Source organism: Panthera leo, chromosome B1 (assembly GCF_018350215.1).
Source record: "Panthera leo isolate Ple1 chromosome B1, P.leo_Ple1_pat1.1, whole genome shotgun sequence".
Lineage (NCBI taxonomy): Eukaryota > Metazoa > Chordata > Mammalia > Carnivora > Felidae > Panthera > Panthera leo.
Genome location: NC_056682.1, coordinates 79,829,674 through 79,847,838, shown reverse-complemented (window position 1 = coordinate 79,847,838; position 18,165 = coordinate 79,829,674). Strand labels below are relative to the sequence as shown.

Genomic DNA, 18,165 nt, shown 5'->3' with positions numbered 1-18,165 from the left:
CATTATCTTGCCACAAGCCTTGCTTTTTTACATCTCACAGAAGAATGCAATGTTACTGTTTCTTGAACAAAATGCCCAGATTACTGAGGAAACCATCTTTGGAGGAAATGTTTAATAAGCCTATTTTATTTAAATAAATCCTCCAGGAGGAAATGAGAGAATTCAGTGTCTTTACTTAGAAGAAGGCTGGGTAAGTAGTCATCTGTCAAATTTATCTGCACAGCTCACCAACACCTCCTTATTAGAAACATCAATATTTCCACATCACAATTCCCAAAAATGACTTTAAAGCCTCAAAATTCTGTGTCTCTTTTGGCTTGCTTCTCTCTCAATTCTACCCAGGCTGTATTAATGGTTCGCTTCATTCATCTCGATCTTCATAAACTTTCTTTAGAACGTTCATCAGTCTCTCGCTGTTTTAGCATCATGGGAGGGCTTTTCTTTCTCTTTGCGTTCTTTTTCAACCTAAGTCAAGGCAGTCCTATTGCATGTTTTCTGCTTTCTTTCTACTTAAGAACTGTATCTTTTTTTGATCTGCTTTCCACAGAGACGGGTTTCAAGAGATTGTTCACAATCATGGACTCATTCTTCGCATTTAGATTCTTTACCAAAGATCAAAGGACCTTTCTGTGAAATGCACCTGCACATTCTCAGCAGGGACTTGAACTGCAGTTTAGGTAAGGTAGAATTTCACAAACTTACCTGACTGATCCCATCCGTAATTACTGATTTCCACTGTATATCCCACTGTAGTGGGAGCAACCACAGCAAACTGGCTTTTCACTGTCAAAGAGTTCTGCTTTTCTCTGTGATCTCTGCTGCACTGTGTTCTTGAGTTCTGTCTCAATGCTGGATTTTTTTTAATGTTTTTTTTTTTTGAGAGACAGATAGAGCATGAGCAGGGTAGGGGCAGAGAGAGAGGGAGATACAGATTCTGAAGCAGGCGCTAGGCTCCAAGCTGTCAGCACAGAGGCCAACCCAGGGCTCAAACTCATGGACCATGAGATCATGACCTGAGCAGAAGCTGGACACCTAACTGACTGAGCCACCCAGGTGCCCCTCCTTCCCAAGGTTAGCCAATTGCTAGAGACAGTAAACAACAGTATGCTTTTCAAATGCAAACCAACCACCCAGGGTCCACACCCTTAACCACTCCCTAATCATTCCCAGGGCCAGGTACCAAAACAACTCAGAGCAGCACACAAAGTCCAAAGCCCACTAGAATTACTCAAACTAGCCAATCCTAAACCTGTTTCGCCTGCCTCTACTGTTTCTCTGATGGAAATGGCAAGAAAGCCTCTTGCCTACAATTTCCTCCTTTCCCTCCATCTCCTGACTGACTCCAGTGCTTCCCCAGGTGCCCCACCACCCTATCCCCCCCCTGCCCTGGTGTGGTGGGCCCCTTCCTCTTGGGATCTGTGAGTATAAGGAACTATGTTTTCAACAGCAATCATCATTTGATCTGTTGGCCTTACTGTATTTTAATAATAAAACAGCTGTGTGTCCTTGGAAAAGGGACAGAACTTCCTCCTCCATTTCTTTATCAGAAAAAAGAGGATAAAATTTCTTTTTCACAGTGCTCTTGTAAAGATCAACTAAAATAATATGCATCCTGTACTGTGTATATAGTAAGTACTCAATAAATACTGATGTTCCAAAATGAACAGATAAAAAATGTTAGAGATAACTCATTAAAGGCCACATAACTAGGAAGATGTAGAATCTAAATGTCACCCAGATTTTTCTGACTCCAAACCCCGTCCTTTTTTCATGTAACAGTACATTCCCCAGTCACGCATAGTGCCTCCTACTGCACTCTGAAACATCTACCATAGAACACATACTGGATGATAGTAAGTTATGTATAAGTACATCACTAGGACAGCATGTGCTCAACAAGTTGAAAGAAGGAAAAAGAGAGGAAACGGGAAGGAAGGAGGGAGGGAGGGAGGGAAAGGGAAGGAATGAAGGAATGAACAGAGGAAGACAGGGACGATCCTCTCTATCTCAGGGATACTGTTAAAATTATTTCTCTCCTGGTATCTTCTTTCATTCTGGGCCCCCAGTCTACCTTCAAATAAAGGTAAAATGGCTTTATCCCTAGTTATAAAAATTCCCAACCAGGAAACACACACACCCAGTTGCATAAATTTCCCTCTACCAGTCTTTTTTATGGACCCAAAACTTCTAATAACTTCTGCCAAGTTTCCTTTTCTTATATATCAACCTTCAGGATGTTTTTAAACAATTTTTTTAAGTTTATTTATTTTGGGGGGAGAGAGAGAATGAGTGGGGGAGGGGTAAAAGGTGAGAGGAAGACAGGCTCCACGCTGTCAGCACAGAGCCCAATGCGGGGCACAATCTGACTAACCGTAAGATCATGACTTGACCTGAAATCAAGAGTCGGACACTCAACCGACTGAGCCACCCAGGCGCCCTTCAACCTTCAAGATGTTTTTAAAACACCACTCTCTGGAGCTATTCAAGGTCAGGTCTGAATTTCCCCTGCCTGCAAAAGCTTGTATATACTCCAATGACAACTTCTTTCCTTCTCCTGTGTCATATACCTGGGCTTCCCAACTTAAAGTGGTCCAGAGACATCAAGTAAACATTTGACAGCTTCACCACCTTCAAAGAACATTGGCAACATAGAGCTCTATTTGATCACTCTTGACCCAAAACAGCAACTAGTATTCTCAAAACCACCTATAACTTAAAGAGGGTTTTGTGGTTTGGGTGGTGTTTTGTTGTTGTTGTTGTTGTTGTTGTTGTTGTTGTTGTTGTTGTTTTACCTTTATGGCAGAAAGCCATAAAATTTTACGATCTAGGTGAACTATATTAGGCAGAGAAAAAAGAGATTACAAATGTTGGGTTTTCACCTTCTTAAACATCTCTCTTCCATTCTTCCATTCCTTTGATGTCCTCACTGCCACCAGCCTTGTCCATGTATATCTTCCCTAGTCCTCCAAGTGGGAGGCACCATGCACAGTGTAGTCTTCTTTGTTTTACTTTTTAATGGATAATTTCAACCATACCCAACCTGGCATAATAAACTTTAAGTGCATGTGACCTGCTACATTTTCATCCTTCATGCTGACATTAATTTATTTTAGGACTCTTAAGTTGAGGGATCTAATTGTAACAAAAAATAGAAACTTAAAAATCTTGCCAATTTTTGTCTCTCAAAATGCATGCATGCATACATAAAATAATACAAAACACAGCTGGCCAAAATTAAACAAAAAGACCAAAATTCATTTTCAACAACTAAAAGCAGTTCAGATTTAGATCACAGAGTCAGACTTAGAATATCACAATTTCCTATGATTCTTGGGGAAAGTCAAATCTTGTCAGGGGCCTGGATCATTGCTAAAGTATTGGACCTAGGGTTTGAATATCTCCTTTTAATTAGCAATAAAGTAATTTCTAATTTTTATTCAATTTATAGCCCATAAAATCTTGGCCTGCTAATGGAAAAAAATGTGTAGAAACAGGTATTCCATCATACTCTTGGTCAAATCATGGTTCTTCTGATTAAACAATGTATCAAACTGGGCCAAATCCTACTAAATCTAAATTTTGCCAAATTTTATATTCAGGTATGAAGCAATTTCTAAATTTTAATTCATTGCTACCGCTCCGTTCAGTTTTCTTAAAGCAATGACAACAAAAGGCAGGAAAATTTTAATATAACTTTCACTTCTGTTTATATTTTTAGCCTGTATTAGCCTTTGAGAAAACAACTTCTATAAATTCATTAATCAAAGATAAATTTTCTTTTCTGCAGCCTTTTTCTTAAAAGGCTCTAATTTTATATTATGTGCATATCTCTACTACCATTATTGACTTCGTAACAAATAGAAACCAGAACTGCTTGAAATAGTTTTCCAGACATTCATTCACTTTACTTTTGAAAACTGAATAAAAATATTCAATTTTCTTTCAGTAGTCTTCTACATCTTATTGGTCATTATGGACATAGCACACATTTCCCAATAACTGCATTCTTCTCTTTGTCTTTTTTTTTTTAATGTTTATTTTTGAGAGAGAGACAGAGTGCAAGTGTGGGAAGGGCAGTGAGAGAGGGAGACACAGAATCTGAAGCAGGCTCCAGGCTCCAAGCTGCCAGCACAGAGCCCGACACAGGGTTCGAACTCATGGACCGTGAGATCATGACTTGAGCTGAAGTTGGATGCTTAACTAAGCGGCCCCCTGACTCTTTGTCTTAAAGAATCAGCTGAAGAAAATAATCTTAGAGAATGTAATATGTTCCACATAGATTTTCAAATGAACACAAATCAGAGCATGTTATATAGTCTATACGATAAGATCTTTGGAAGGATGATGTCAGCAAAAATAGCACAGTAAAGCATAAAATAATATAGCACAGTAGCATAAAATTCCCCCATAAAAGTAACAATAAAAAAATAGCAAAAATTGTCAGAATCAACTTTTTTGGAATTCTGGAAATTAACCAAAGGTCTACAGCAATCCAGGGTGCATTTTATTCAAGAAAAAATGTTGAATTTTAGTTAAAAAAAAAAAAAAAAGAATATCCTTTGAAGCATTTTCTCCTGTCCTATTCTGATCTTCCTCTCTGTAGCTCTGAGACAGCTTTAAAAACCAAAGCCTGCAATCATGGTGAAAACCGACAACCTGCAATCACAGCACAAACCAATAGCCTGATAGCCACCAGAGGGGGGAAAACGAGAGTGGAACTCCTTTAAAGCCTCATTTCCCGAGCATTGTCATTATTTGCCCTGTCTCATGGTTCCATGGAAATCTCCACACTCAAGGTTGTGTTTTTTTCCCTGACTCAGAGCTAACTCAGTGTACAAACTTTTTCCCTAGGAGTTTCTGTCAAAAACAATTAGAGAGAATTAATTAACTTTATGGCTGTATGAAGCAATGGATCACAGTTTTAATAAACAAAATGAAATGCTGGGGTACAAGATGCCCATAGGGGCACTGAAAATCTCCCAACATATTTCTGAGAATCTAGAAGCCCACACAATGCATAGGGCTATGTATATATCCAACACTGTAACATGCTCAGGAAAGATCTGAGAAGGTCCTAAAGCCTAGCGCCTGCTTCAGATTCTGTGTCTCTCTCTTTGCCCATCCCCTGCTCACGCTGTCTCTCTCAAAAATAAATTAAAAAAAAAAAAAAAAAGATTCTCTCTCTCCTTCTGTCCCTCTCCCCTATTCACTCTTTCTCTAAAATTAAAAAAAAAAAAAAAAAATTCTGTCTAATCATTAGCTGACTTTTAAGGTAACCAAATAAAGACTTTAGTGACCATACATGACAAAAAATACAGACTTTATAGAATTAGTTCAGAAAAGACACTAAGAAAATAAACAACCATGGGGAAGGAGGAGAATCTGATTCCTAGAGTAACCATATTATATATTTAAAATACAGTTTTCAGGGCACCTGGCTGGCTTAGTACAGCATGTGACTCATAATCTGTTTTGAGTTCAAGTTCCACATTCGGTATAGAGATTACGTTAAAATAAAATCTTGGAGTGCCTGAGAGGCTCAGTCAGTTAAGCAGCAGACTCTTGACTTCATCTCAGGTCATGATCTCAAGGTTCCTGAGATCAGGGCCCATGCTGACGGTACACAGAGCCTGCTTCTGATTCTCTCTCTCCCTCACTCTCTGCTCCTTCCTCATTCATGCTCACTCTCTCTCAAAATAAATATGTAAACTTAAATTTTTTAATAAAAAAATTAAAAAATTTAAAAATTAAAAAAAATAAAATCTTAACAAATGTACAGTTTTCAAAAAAAAATTACTAGATAAGAAAAGAAACAAGAAAATAGGGCCTATACACAGGAAAGGAAGCAATCAACAAAAATATTGTCCCCAAGGAAGACCAGACACTGGACTTACTACACAATGACTTTTAGGAAGTTATTTGAATTATGTTCAAACAAGTAAAGAAAAATATGCTTGAAGAACAAAGGAAAGTAAAAGAATGATGTCACCAAACACAAAGTAGAACTAAAAGGAAAGAAATTATTTTAAACATACACCCACACAAATTCTAGAGTTAAGGATATAATAATTGGGGCACCTGAGTGGCTTAGTGGGTTAAGTGCCTGACTCTTGGTTTTGGCTCAGGTCATGATCTCACAGTTCATGAGATCAAGCACCATGTCAGGCTCTGTGCTGACAGTGCAGAGCCTACTTGGAATTCTCTCTCTCTGTCTCTCTCTGCCTCTCCTTCTATTAAAATAAATAAACTTTTAAAAAAAGGATACAATAATTGAAATGAAATATTTCCTAATGAGACTCAGCAGCAAATTTGACCAAGGGGGAAGAAAAAAATCAGCAAACTTGAATATAGTTGGTTGAGATTATTCAGTATGAGGAACAGGAATAAAAATAATAAAAAATAAAACTAAATAAAAGAGGAAAAATGAACAGAGCCTCAGAAGCTTAGGAGACAATATCAAGTATATCAACATACACATATCAGGAAACCAATAAGGAAAGGAGAAAAAGAAAGGGGAGGAAAGATTATTTGAAAAATAATGGTAAAAATCTCATAAACATGATTAAAAATCTACTCTTACAAGAAGCTCAATGACATCCAAGCAGGATAAACTCAAGGAAAGCCATACCTACACATATCACAATCAACTTGTTGAAAGAGATAAAGAAAGAGAAAATCTTGAAAAGAGCAAGAGCAAAATTGCTAATCACATACAAACAATACCAGTAATATTCACAGCCAATTATCAGAAACCATGAAGACCAGAAGACAATGGGAATGACATATTAAAAGTGCTCAAAGAAACGGGGCACCTGGGTGGCTCAGTTGGTTAAGTGTCTGACTTCAGCTCAGATCATTATTTCCTGGTCTGTGAGTTGGAGCCCCACTTCAGGCACTGTACTGACAGCTCAGAACCTGGAGCCTGATTAAGATTCTGTGTCTCCCTCTCTCTCTAACCCTTGCACTCTGTTCCTCTCTCTCTCTCAAAAATAAACATTAAAAAAAAAATTTTTTTTAAGTGCTCAAAGAAAGACTGCCAACCAAGAAATCTACACCCAGCAAAACTATCCTTCAAAATTAAAGGAGATATTATACATTTCCAGGTGAAGAAAAGCTAAAAGAATTCATTACTTGCAGAGTGCCTGGGTGGCTCAGTCGGTTGGGTGTGTGACTTCAGCTCAGGTCATGATCTCACAATTCATGGGTTCAAGCCCTGCATTGGGCTCTGTGCTGACAGCTCAGAGCCTGGGGCCTGACTCAGATTCTGTGTGTCCCTCTCTCTCTGCCCCTCCCCTGCTCGTGCTCTGTCTCTCTCTGTCTCTCAGAAATAAACATTAAAAAAAATTAAAAAAAAAGAATTCATTACTTGCAAATACTAGAGTCCTTCAAGCTGAAATTAAAAGACATGAGAGAGTAACTCAAATCCACATGAAGAAAGAAAGAATACTGGTAAAGGTAATTACATAGATAAATATAAAAGTACAATCTTCTTGTTTTTAGCTTTTTTTCTAATGTATGATTTAAAAGAAAACTGCATAAAGTAACAATTGTAAATCTGTGTTGAGAGGCACACAGTGTAAAAAGATGTAATCTGGATAAAAATAGTAGTACAAATAAGGGGAAGGGGTCACAATTAGACAGCAACAAAATTGTGACATGCTACTGTAATTAAGTTAGTATTGATCCACACTAGATTGTTACATGTGTTAATTGTAATTCTCAGGGCAATACCAAAGGAACTAACTCAAAAGAATAGTAAAATAAATGAAAAGAGAATTAAAATGGTACACTAGAAGACACCTATTTAACCAAAAAACAGTAAAGGAAGAATAAAGGAATAAAAAAAAATGCATAAAACATGTAGAAAACAAATTGCAAACTAGCAGAAATAAATCCTACCTTACCAGTCCATACAATGAAATGTTATTAGCCATAAAAAGGAATGAAGTACTGATTCAGATACAACATGGATGAATCTTGAAAATATTATGCTAAGTGAAAGAAGCCTCAAGAGGTCACCTATTTTTATTTCATTTATATGAAATACCCAGGATAGCCAAATTCATACAAACAGAAAATAGAGTGGTGCTATGATCTGAATCCCTCCCAAAACTCATATATTGAAATCCAAACCCCAAGGTGATGGTATTAGGAAGTAGGAGGTGGGACCTTTAGGAGCTAATTAGGTCATAAGGGCAGAGACCTCATGAATGGGATTAGTGCTCTTATGAAAGTGACCACACAAAGCTATCCAACCCCTTCTGCCATGTAAGGATACAATAAGAAGACTGAGATGTTTGCGAACTTAGGAGGGTCCTCACCCAAGCGTGCTGGCACCCTCCCTGATCTAGGACATCTAGATCTTTAGAATCAGGGACTATTTTATTATCCCCCAAAGCACCTATCTCAGAATGCAAACAATGAACACTGAATAAAAGACAATTGAAGGGTAGTGCTAACAGCAGGGCATGGCCTGCATCAAATCTTAAAACAGAAGAGTTGGAAATTCAGACTTGATCAATATTTCTCCAGCCTTTTTTTGTTTTGTTTTTAGAGACCATTCACTAATTTGAATGATATCTCTCAATTCTATAGGCAGAAAAACCTTTGGTGTAAAGATACCAACCATAAACTTCATTTTCATGAGTACCCATCATTTTTTTTCTTTACTCCATTTCCTGTCATCACACTGGGAAAAAGCAATGTCCATGTAGTTAACGCATCCCACACTCTAGCCTCTGTTTTTATTAACATCCTCAATTCCAATAACTTCTCAATAGCACTCCTCATGAGTCACCATCCACATATAGGCAACACTCTCGAAACTTGTTTTCACCTAACTCTGCCCCATGACAAAAAATATGAATTGCAAACATCTCTCCCCCCCACCATAATCTCCTAGTTTTCATGTTTTCTTCCTCTGCCCTCTCACTTTACTTGTTCACCTATCTCAAAATACTCAAAATACCCCAAAATACTTCTATCTTTTCTCCCATTCTATTAATCACTTATTTAGCCTAAAAAGGATACCACTATGGATAAAGTATAATGAGAAGATAGGAGAGAAGTAGGAAATAGGGTTTGGAATGTTAGGGAGAGATCCAATTGCATAGGGCTTTTTGGACCTGGAAAGGGGTTGGGATTTTATGCTACTGAAATATTTTATTATATTCGAATTTTATGAAAAGCCATTTAAACAGAAAAATTACAAGTTGATTTATAATTTTAAAAGCTTCCTCTAGTTCTTGTAGGAGAAGAGTGTAAACGAGGTCAATAAAGAGGATAGTATAGAAATCTGGGTAGGAGATGACAGCATTTTGGACATAAGTGATTCTAGAAAAAATGAAGAAAAATCAATATATTTAACATGTATCTTGGAGATATAATAAACAGGATGCATTAGATGTGTAGGATGACAGAAAAGAAAATATCATTTTTTTTCTTTTTTCTAAAGCCATTTTCTTTAAGTTTATTTATTTATTTTGAGAGAGAGAGTGCATGCACAAGCAGAGGAGGGGCAGAAAGAGAGAGAAGAGAGAATCCCAAGCAGGCTCCATGCTGTCAGCACAGACCCCAACAGAGAACTTGATGCTGTGAACCACAAGACCATGACCTGAGCCAAAACCAACAGTCAGATGCTCAACTGACTGAGCCACCCAGGTGTCCCAGAAAAGAATGTATCCTTAATGATACCTTGGGTTTTGGCTTCTTCTTGGTGAATTGGCTTTTTTATCATTATATAATATCCTTTTCTGTCTCTAATATTTTTCTTTGTTCCAAAGTCAAATTTACTTGATATTAATGCAGCCATTTGGCTTTCCTTTGATAAATGCTTGCATGATATGTTTTTTTTTTTCTATCTTTTTACTTTCCATCTGCATATACGGTTATAAGTGAATTTCTAATAGAATATAGTTGGGTCATGTTTGTTAATTCAATCAGTCAATCCAATCAGTCAATCCTTTTCATTTAATTGACATATTAGGCCATTTATACTTAATGTAATTATTGCTAGGGCTTAAATCTGTCACTTAAATATTTCTTCTCTGTTTATTTTCTCTGTTTTTTTTCTCTCCATTTTCTTGTTTCTACTTTCCTGTCTACTACTTAAACATTTTTTAAGAATCCATTTTGAATTACCTATACTTTTTAAAATATCTCTTTGTACAGTTTTTTTTAGTGGTTGCTCTATTACATTATCTTTTTTTTTTGAATTTTTTTAATGTTTATTTGGTGGGGGAAGGGAAGGGGCAGAGAGAGAGGGAGACACAGAATCCAAAGCAGGCTCCAGGCTCTGAACTGTCAGCACAGAGCCCAACTCAGGGCTCAAACTCACAAGCTGTGAGATCATGACCTGAGCCAAGTCAGATGCTTCACCGGCTGAGCCACCCAGGTGCCCCACTATTATATTATCTATCTAGCTATGTAATTATCCAGAGATATTATCTAGATATTACATTAATTATATATGCATGTATGTTATTTTACATACATATTTATAATACATAAAATCACAATCCATGGATATCATCACTTCTTTGTCTGAAGTATAGATGCCTTACCTTCCATTATGTCCCTTTACTCTTCTCCATTTACAAAATAATTATCCTAAGTAATTCTTCTACATTCATTTAGAATCACATGGGTGTCATAATTTTTGTTTTAACCACTATACATAATTTAGAAAATTTAACAACAGAAGGAAAGTCTATTTTATTTACTCATATTTTAACTGTGTTCTTACTTTCTGACTTTCTAAGGTTCATTCTTTTATCATATTATTTCTGTTCAGAGAACTCCCATTTTAAGATAGTTCTGCTGATGACAAATTCTTAGTTTTCCTTCATCTGAGAATGTCTTGATTTCCCCTTCATTCCTGAAAAAAAGAATTCTGGTTTGGCAGTTCTTTCTTTCAGCATCTGATAATATGGAATCCATATTACTTACTTTTGGAATCCATTGTTTCTAGTCAAAATCCAGAATCGTTTGAAATTTTTCTCTGGTGCTTCAAACTGCTTTCTTTTTAGTATTCAGAATTTTAATATGATGTAACTTGCCATAGATTTGTTTAGGTTTATCCTGTTTGGGATCATTCAGCTTCTCAAATCTGTAGATTTATGCCACTCAACAAATTTGGGAAGTCTTCAGCTATTATTATCATTATTATTATTATTATTATTATCCATTAGTCTTTGAATATTTTTTTAACTCCACCCTCTTTCTCCTTTCCTTCTGGGACTCTGGTGACAGAAATCTTTTCTTTTAGTCACACAGGTCCCTAAGGCTCTGGTCCTTTTTGTGTTTTTTTTTTTCCTAGTCCCTTTTTTAAAGTGCACTTTCTGGGGGCACCTGGGTGGCTCAGTCAGTTAAGCATCTGACTCTTGATCTCAGCTCAGGTCTTAATCTCAGGGTCATGAGCTCAGGCCCCATGCTGGGCTCCATGCTGGGGCGAAGCCTACTTAAAATAATAAAAATAAAAAATAAAGTGTACCTTCTGTACAGGACCCAATGCCAAGAGGAATCTCCTTGGTTAGAACTTCCTCCCATGGGGAGGGGGAGGGGAACAGGAAGAACCTAGTAGACTTTGCCACCAAGGACCCCTTCAGTCCTAGCCACAACTACTGCTGAAGACATGTACATTGACCATTAAGGACCTCTTCAGTTTTGAACCTCTGTCATTCTCAACTGTCAGAGCTACATGGAGACTTCACCTCTCACAATGGAACCAGAGACTCTATACTCTATCTGGACAGCATGCTTGCAGCAACTTCTAGTTTTTCCCACCAAAGCCATTCCAAAAAGGCTGGGAGAGGTGACTGCACCCTCAAATCATATATTAACACAAGGTCACCAGAAACATGGAAAAGCAAGGAAATATGATACCACCAAGGAAATATGATACCACCAAAGAGACACAATAATTTTCCAGTAACTTACTCCAAAGAAATGGAGATCTACAAGTTACTTGAAAAAGAATTTCCAGATAATTATCATAAGGAACTCAGTAAGATTTAAGAGAACACAGACAACTCAACAAACTCAAGAACATAAGACATGAACAAGATGAGACATTCAACAAAGAAATAAATAAGAAATCATAAAAATAAACCAAACAAAAATTATGAAGCTGAAGAATAAAATGAAAAATGTGATATAGAATGTCTTATTCTGTTTGGACAACTATAACAAAACATTACAGACTGGATAGCTTATTAATAACAGTAATTTATTTCTCACATATCTGGAGGCTGAAAGTCCAAGATTATAGTGCCAACATAGTTGGTTCTAGAGAAGGCCTTCTTCCAGACTGCTGACTTCTCGCTGTGTCCTCACATGGTGGAAGGGGCAAGGTAGCTCTCTGGACCCTCTTTTATAAGGGCATTAATTCCATCCATAATGGTTTCACCCTCATGGCCTACTACTTACCTTTTTAAGATCCTACCTCATAATATCATTACATTGGGCACTAAGATTTCAACATATGAATGGGGGGGTGGGTGACAAACACCCAGACCATAGCAAAGAGCTTCAACAGTAACTTGATCAATCAGGATAAAGAAAACAGGGAATAAGCTCCTTGACATTGGTCTTGGCAGTGATTTCTTAAAAATGACACCAAAAGCAAAGGCAACAATAGACTGGGTGGCTCACCTGGTTGAGCATCTGACTTCAGCTCAGGTCATGATCTCATCATTCATGAGTTCAAGCCCCGCATCGGGCTCTGTGCTGACAACTCAGAGCCTGGAGCATGCTTCTGATTCTGTGTCTCACTCTCTCTCTGCCCCTCTCCTGCTCAGGCTCTGTCTCTCTCTCTCTCTAAAAACTAAATAAACATTAAAACAAATTTTTAATTAAAAAAATCAAAAATGAAAACAGGATCTCAAGGAGATATTTCTACCTCCATGCTCATTGCAACATTATTCATGATAGCTAATATATAGAAACAAACTAAATACCCATCAATGAATAAATGGATAAAGAATTCATGGTGTATACACACACACACACACACACACACACTGAATGTTATTCATCCTCAAAAAAGAAGGAAATTCTGCAATTTACAACAATGTGGATGAATTTAGAGGGCATTACTAAGTGAAATAAGCCAAACACAGAAAAACAAATATTGCATGGTATCACTTATGTGGAAGTTTTAAAAGTCAAACTTAGAGAACAGTTGAATAGTGGTTGCCAGGGGCTGGGGGCAAGAGATGTTGGTCAAAGGATATAACCTTTTGGTTATAAGAGAAATAAGTTCTAGAAATCCAATGTACATCATGGCAGTACAGCTAATAATAATGTATTCTACACTTGAAATTTACTGAGAGTACATCTTACTTGTTCTTACCACACACACACACACACACACACACACACACACACACAGTTAACTATGTAGGATGATAAATACGTTAATCAACCTATTGTGGTAATGATTACATGATGTACTTATATCAAAACACCACACTACACTGCACACCTTAAATATATTCAATTTTTAATTGTCAATCATATCTCAATAAAGCTGGGAAAAATTAAGTTTCATTTTTCTCTGTTGTTTACACTGGGCCATTTCTCTTTTTCTTCTAATTTACTGATTCTTTCCTCTGTCCCATCCATTCTGCTGTTGAATCCATCCACTGAACTTTTTATTTTGGTTATTGTATTTTTCAGTTCTAAATTTCCCTTTGATTCTCCTTTATATCTTATATTTCTTTGCTGAGACATTCTAGCTCTTTACTGAGGCTTTTCACTTTTTCATTGGTTTCAAGAATGTTCATAATTGCTTGTTTTAGCATTTTTATTGTAGCTGCTTTAAAATCTTTGTCAGATAATCTAACGTTCTGTCATCTTGGTGTTGACATCTATTGATTGTCTTTTTCATTCAGTTTGAGAACTTCCTAGTTCTTGGTATGATGGGTGATTTTGAATTAAGAACTTAAACATTTTCCTATTGTGTTATAAAACTTTGTGTATATATATTTTTATTTATCTATTTATTTTTTGAGAGAGACAGAGCCAAAGCGCAAGCAGGGAAGGAGCAAAGAGAGAGAGGAAGACACAGAATCTCAAGCAGGCTCCAGGCTCCAAGCTGTCAACACAGAGCCCGATGCAGGGCTCAAACCACAAACCCGTGAGATCGTGATCCAAGTCAGATGGACACTTAACCAACTGAGCCCCCAGGTGCCCCTAGAACTGTATTTTATTAAATCTTCTGTTTTAGGTAATTTTTTTCCTCTAAAACTTCTCAGGAAGGTCAAGGGAAAGTTGGCACTGCTGCATTTCTGCCAGGTGGAGGCAGAAGTCTAAGTTTCCACTTAGCCTCAACTGACACCTGCAGTGGGGAGAGTCTCCTCATCACCAGCTGCTAGGGTGGGAGCTCCAGCTCTCTGTGCAGTCTCCACTGACACCACGGGGCTTTATCATAAGTCTGACAGGATAAAAGTCCCCTACTTCTCTGACACCATTCCGGTGGGATTGATGGGCTACCTTGTTCTAGCCTTGACAAGATAAAACTCTAAGCTCCCCCCATTCCACCTTTGCTGGTGTGGGTGGCAGGGAACCATAGTTTTTGTATGGTGTTGGACTGGAATAGAGAGCAGTTAATGTCTAAAAGTCGTCTGATTTCCTAGACGACCCCTTTCCTGGACTTTTGGATAGAAAGATACTGCTTTTATGGGACTCTGCCTGCATTCAGTAGCATTTCTAGGTTGCTGGCTTTTCAGATCCAATTCTCAATTCCCAAGTTCCCAAGTAAGTCTGCCTTTTGCTCTCCATCTTTCAGTGGCTTTTCATGTTTATTTTATATATAAGGTCCAAGATTTTTAGCTGTACTTACCAGGAGGAATATGGAAAAGCACGTCCAGAAGTAGAACTTTATTTTAACTTTATTTTAAATATTAGAGATACGGATTTTATCTACAATGTCCTTGGGAATACTACTCTACTCATTATTCTCTTTTTTTCTCTTATAGTAGTTTGTGTAGGACTTAACCACAGTCATTTGTGTCCTTCATGTTTAAGCACAATAAGTATTCCTGAGCTCCCAGGGGGAGCCCCCTCATTAGGGGAGTAGGGTGAACCAAAAAAGCTTTCTTAGTTTTGTGGTTACAGGGCCCACAGTTCTATCATTAAGACTGATAATTCGACATATGTCCACAGTTCTTTCTGAAATCTGCTTTCCTTTCTCTCTTCCTACTCTCATCGGAGTCTTTTTCTTTGTCTTTAGTATCAGTTTGATCACTCATCAGAATCTTTTTTCCTTTGTCTTTAGTGTCAGTTTGATTCTACTTCCTACAGCACCTTTTCAACAGGGTTTTGTTCTGGAAAGGAACTTTGGCAGGTTTCAAGCCTTCACAGGCTGACAGCAATGTCAAGTTTTTGTGTCTCCCTGAACTCACACACACACTGGGACTTACAAAGCCCAAACTCCCAGTTTGAGCTGGTTTTCCCAGATTGCCTGAGTTCCCTACCACTTGTGAGGGGAGCCCCTTTCTTTCAAGGGTGAGCATTTGTTATTGATTTCAAAAGTTCCTAGCTCTCAGTTTCCTTCTACACTTTTAAGCATAGCCTGTTTTGCCATATTTTGGAGTTTGGGGCTCTCTGGTCATCTAGTTTTGTTGAACATGTTGCCTGTGGAATTTTGGTCTTATTATCTTAGTTTCTACATCTGTTTTGTGCGAATATTCATGCCGATTCAAAAACTGTTGAGTTGCCACATGGCCATTGAATTGTCACCATTGCCACATGGCCTTCCCTCAAAATCCGCCTTTAAAATGGATAAACTCCCTCCTCTATAACATCATGTTTCAAAGTTTCATTTGCCTTCAAATTCTACTGAATTCATTCTTGCCAAAATCACCAGTTACATTCTTACAATTAAACCTGCTTTCCTGTTTTTTCTCTGACCACTCCAAATAATTTATTTGATTTTTAGCCAAAGAGTAGCATTCAATTCCTTGAGTGTGTGTGTGTGTATACGTACATGTGTGTGTGTATATATATATATATATATATATATATATATATATATATATACACACATATATGTGTATATATATATACATGTACGTATACACACACACGTATATATATGTATACACACACACACACACACACACACACACACACACACACACATATATATCAGGACCTCGGCACATGCTGGTATTTCTAGCTAGATGCACTTTCCTTTCCCCTCCCCACATTCCTCCACTCTCAGATTTCAACATTCACCAATTCCTCAACACTGGGTTGTGTCTCATATACATTTCTTACTTTGTGCTCAAGCTTGTAGTAGTTCTTAGAATGCTGTATCATAACTGTCCATTTATTGTTACAGAAACTGGTCTGGATCACCCGGCAGAAGAACCAAGCAGCACTGGGAGATCTTGGAAGGCAGGTTTATTTTACACCGGTGGGCTCAGAGGAGATCATTCTCCAGAGGTCTGAGTCCCAGTCATAAGCAGAGGGGACAATTTATACTCTGTTACTTCGCATTCCTCATTAGTAGTAATTTGGTGCCAGCAGCAAGCAGGGTGCGAAGAAGAACCCAGAAGGGGAGTCTTCAAGCAGGGACTGCGATTCCCCTATCAGTCCTGTCGGCCATCTTACAACAGATTTCTCCCTATCGTTATCTCTCAATCCTCACCATAAATAATTTCTTTCAGAGTAGGTGCAATGTTTTCTTCACCTCCACAACCTTAGTCATAGTGTAATCCCTAGTACATTCCTCCAGTAAGTATTGATGAGTTAATGAAAAAAAAAAAAAAAAAAAAGGAGTCCTTTTATCAACCTAGTCTTTTCAGCATAAATATGTTCACAAATAATCTTATTTTTATTAATAGATGTATTATTTTACTGAACATACAGTCATCCATACTGCAACAAATTTACAGAAGTACCAAGAAGTAAAATTAAAATCACCTGTGCTATAATAATCCTAATATTCAATGATAACTGCTGTTAAAATTTTTAATTTATATCCTTCCAGTCTTTTTTTTCCTCTATGTTTATACCTATATATGAGAATAATCTTGCAAATAGTCACTTTTAAAGTTTTATACATGAGGAAGCTTAAAATGAAACTGTTTCAAATGTGAGGCAACATGATGTAGATGCTGTATAGGCTCTCAAGCCCAGAGGGCCTTAGTTCCAACACTGTCTACCACTTATAAGCTATGTAAACATGGACTGGTTACAGCACTTCTCTGGGCCTCTCAGTTCAGTAGTAAAAAATGGGCTTAATGACAGTATCTGTCTCATGGAATTGCAATCAGGGCTAAATGAAGTAATATTTGTGACGTATTTAAAAGAGCCCCCTGCACGAAAGTTTGCAGCTAAAGACATAAAATAAATAATCGTGATTCTCTGCATGCTTCTCATCATAACATCCTGAAAAATAACATTATGCAGAGAAATTCTCAGCCAGACTGGAAAGGAAAATAAGAGAAAAAGAAAATACTTCTTCTTCTGGAAGAAAGAGGAAGTCATGAAAGGAATAGAGCAAGGAGGTCAAATTCCAAACCTCCATGGGATATGGGAAATGAACTACAGAGACACTCAAATAAATACCAAACAGTAACAACATCAAAGCTACTGCCCACTCTTCCAGGTGTTGTCTAGGGGAGGCTGCAAACTCTCTCAGAAGTCCTGCCTTCAGCCTAGGACCACATCCAATATGGTGCAACAGCAGTAGTGCAGCACCATCAGAGGGAAGTGGATAGATAAATCTCTTTGCTGTTGTATGTGGTATGAAGGAAATGCAGATATTCTTTAACACTCCTACCCAAGGTGGAAGACCGGTGCCACAGAAAAGACCCAGAATCAGGAAATAGATATTTCCAAGGGCCAGGACTTCAAAACAGAGGCAAAGGACAGTTTATGACCAACAGTAACAGACAGGTCACAGGCCTGATGACCAGGCAGGGCCAAGTACACCAGCAACAGGTTCATCAGAAGAAGCCAATGCCAAAGAAAAGTGGCATAACATCACTCAACAATAGGGTAAAAGTGACTGAAAGGACCACCCAGAGACCCCTGCAAACACACCCAAGCCTACTCTCTCTAGCCAAAAAGTCTTATCTGTGGAGATACACCTAGAAGCCAGATACATTGAGGAGAAGGGGGAAGGGCAAGAACTGTGGTAAGTTAAAGATTTGC

General features: G+C 37.7%; 1 pseudogene; it reads right to left on the bottom strand.

The window, feature by feature from the left end:
• Positions 1 to 293: 293 nt before the first annotated feature.
• On the bottom strand, positions 294 to 8,933 carry LOC122216972 (annotated as a pseudogene).
• Between the last annotated feature and the right edge of the window lie 9,232 nt (positions 8,934 to 18,165).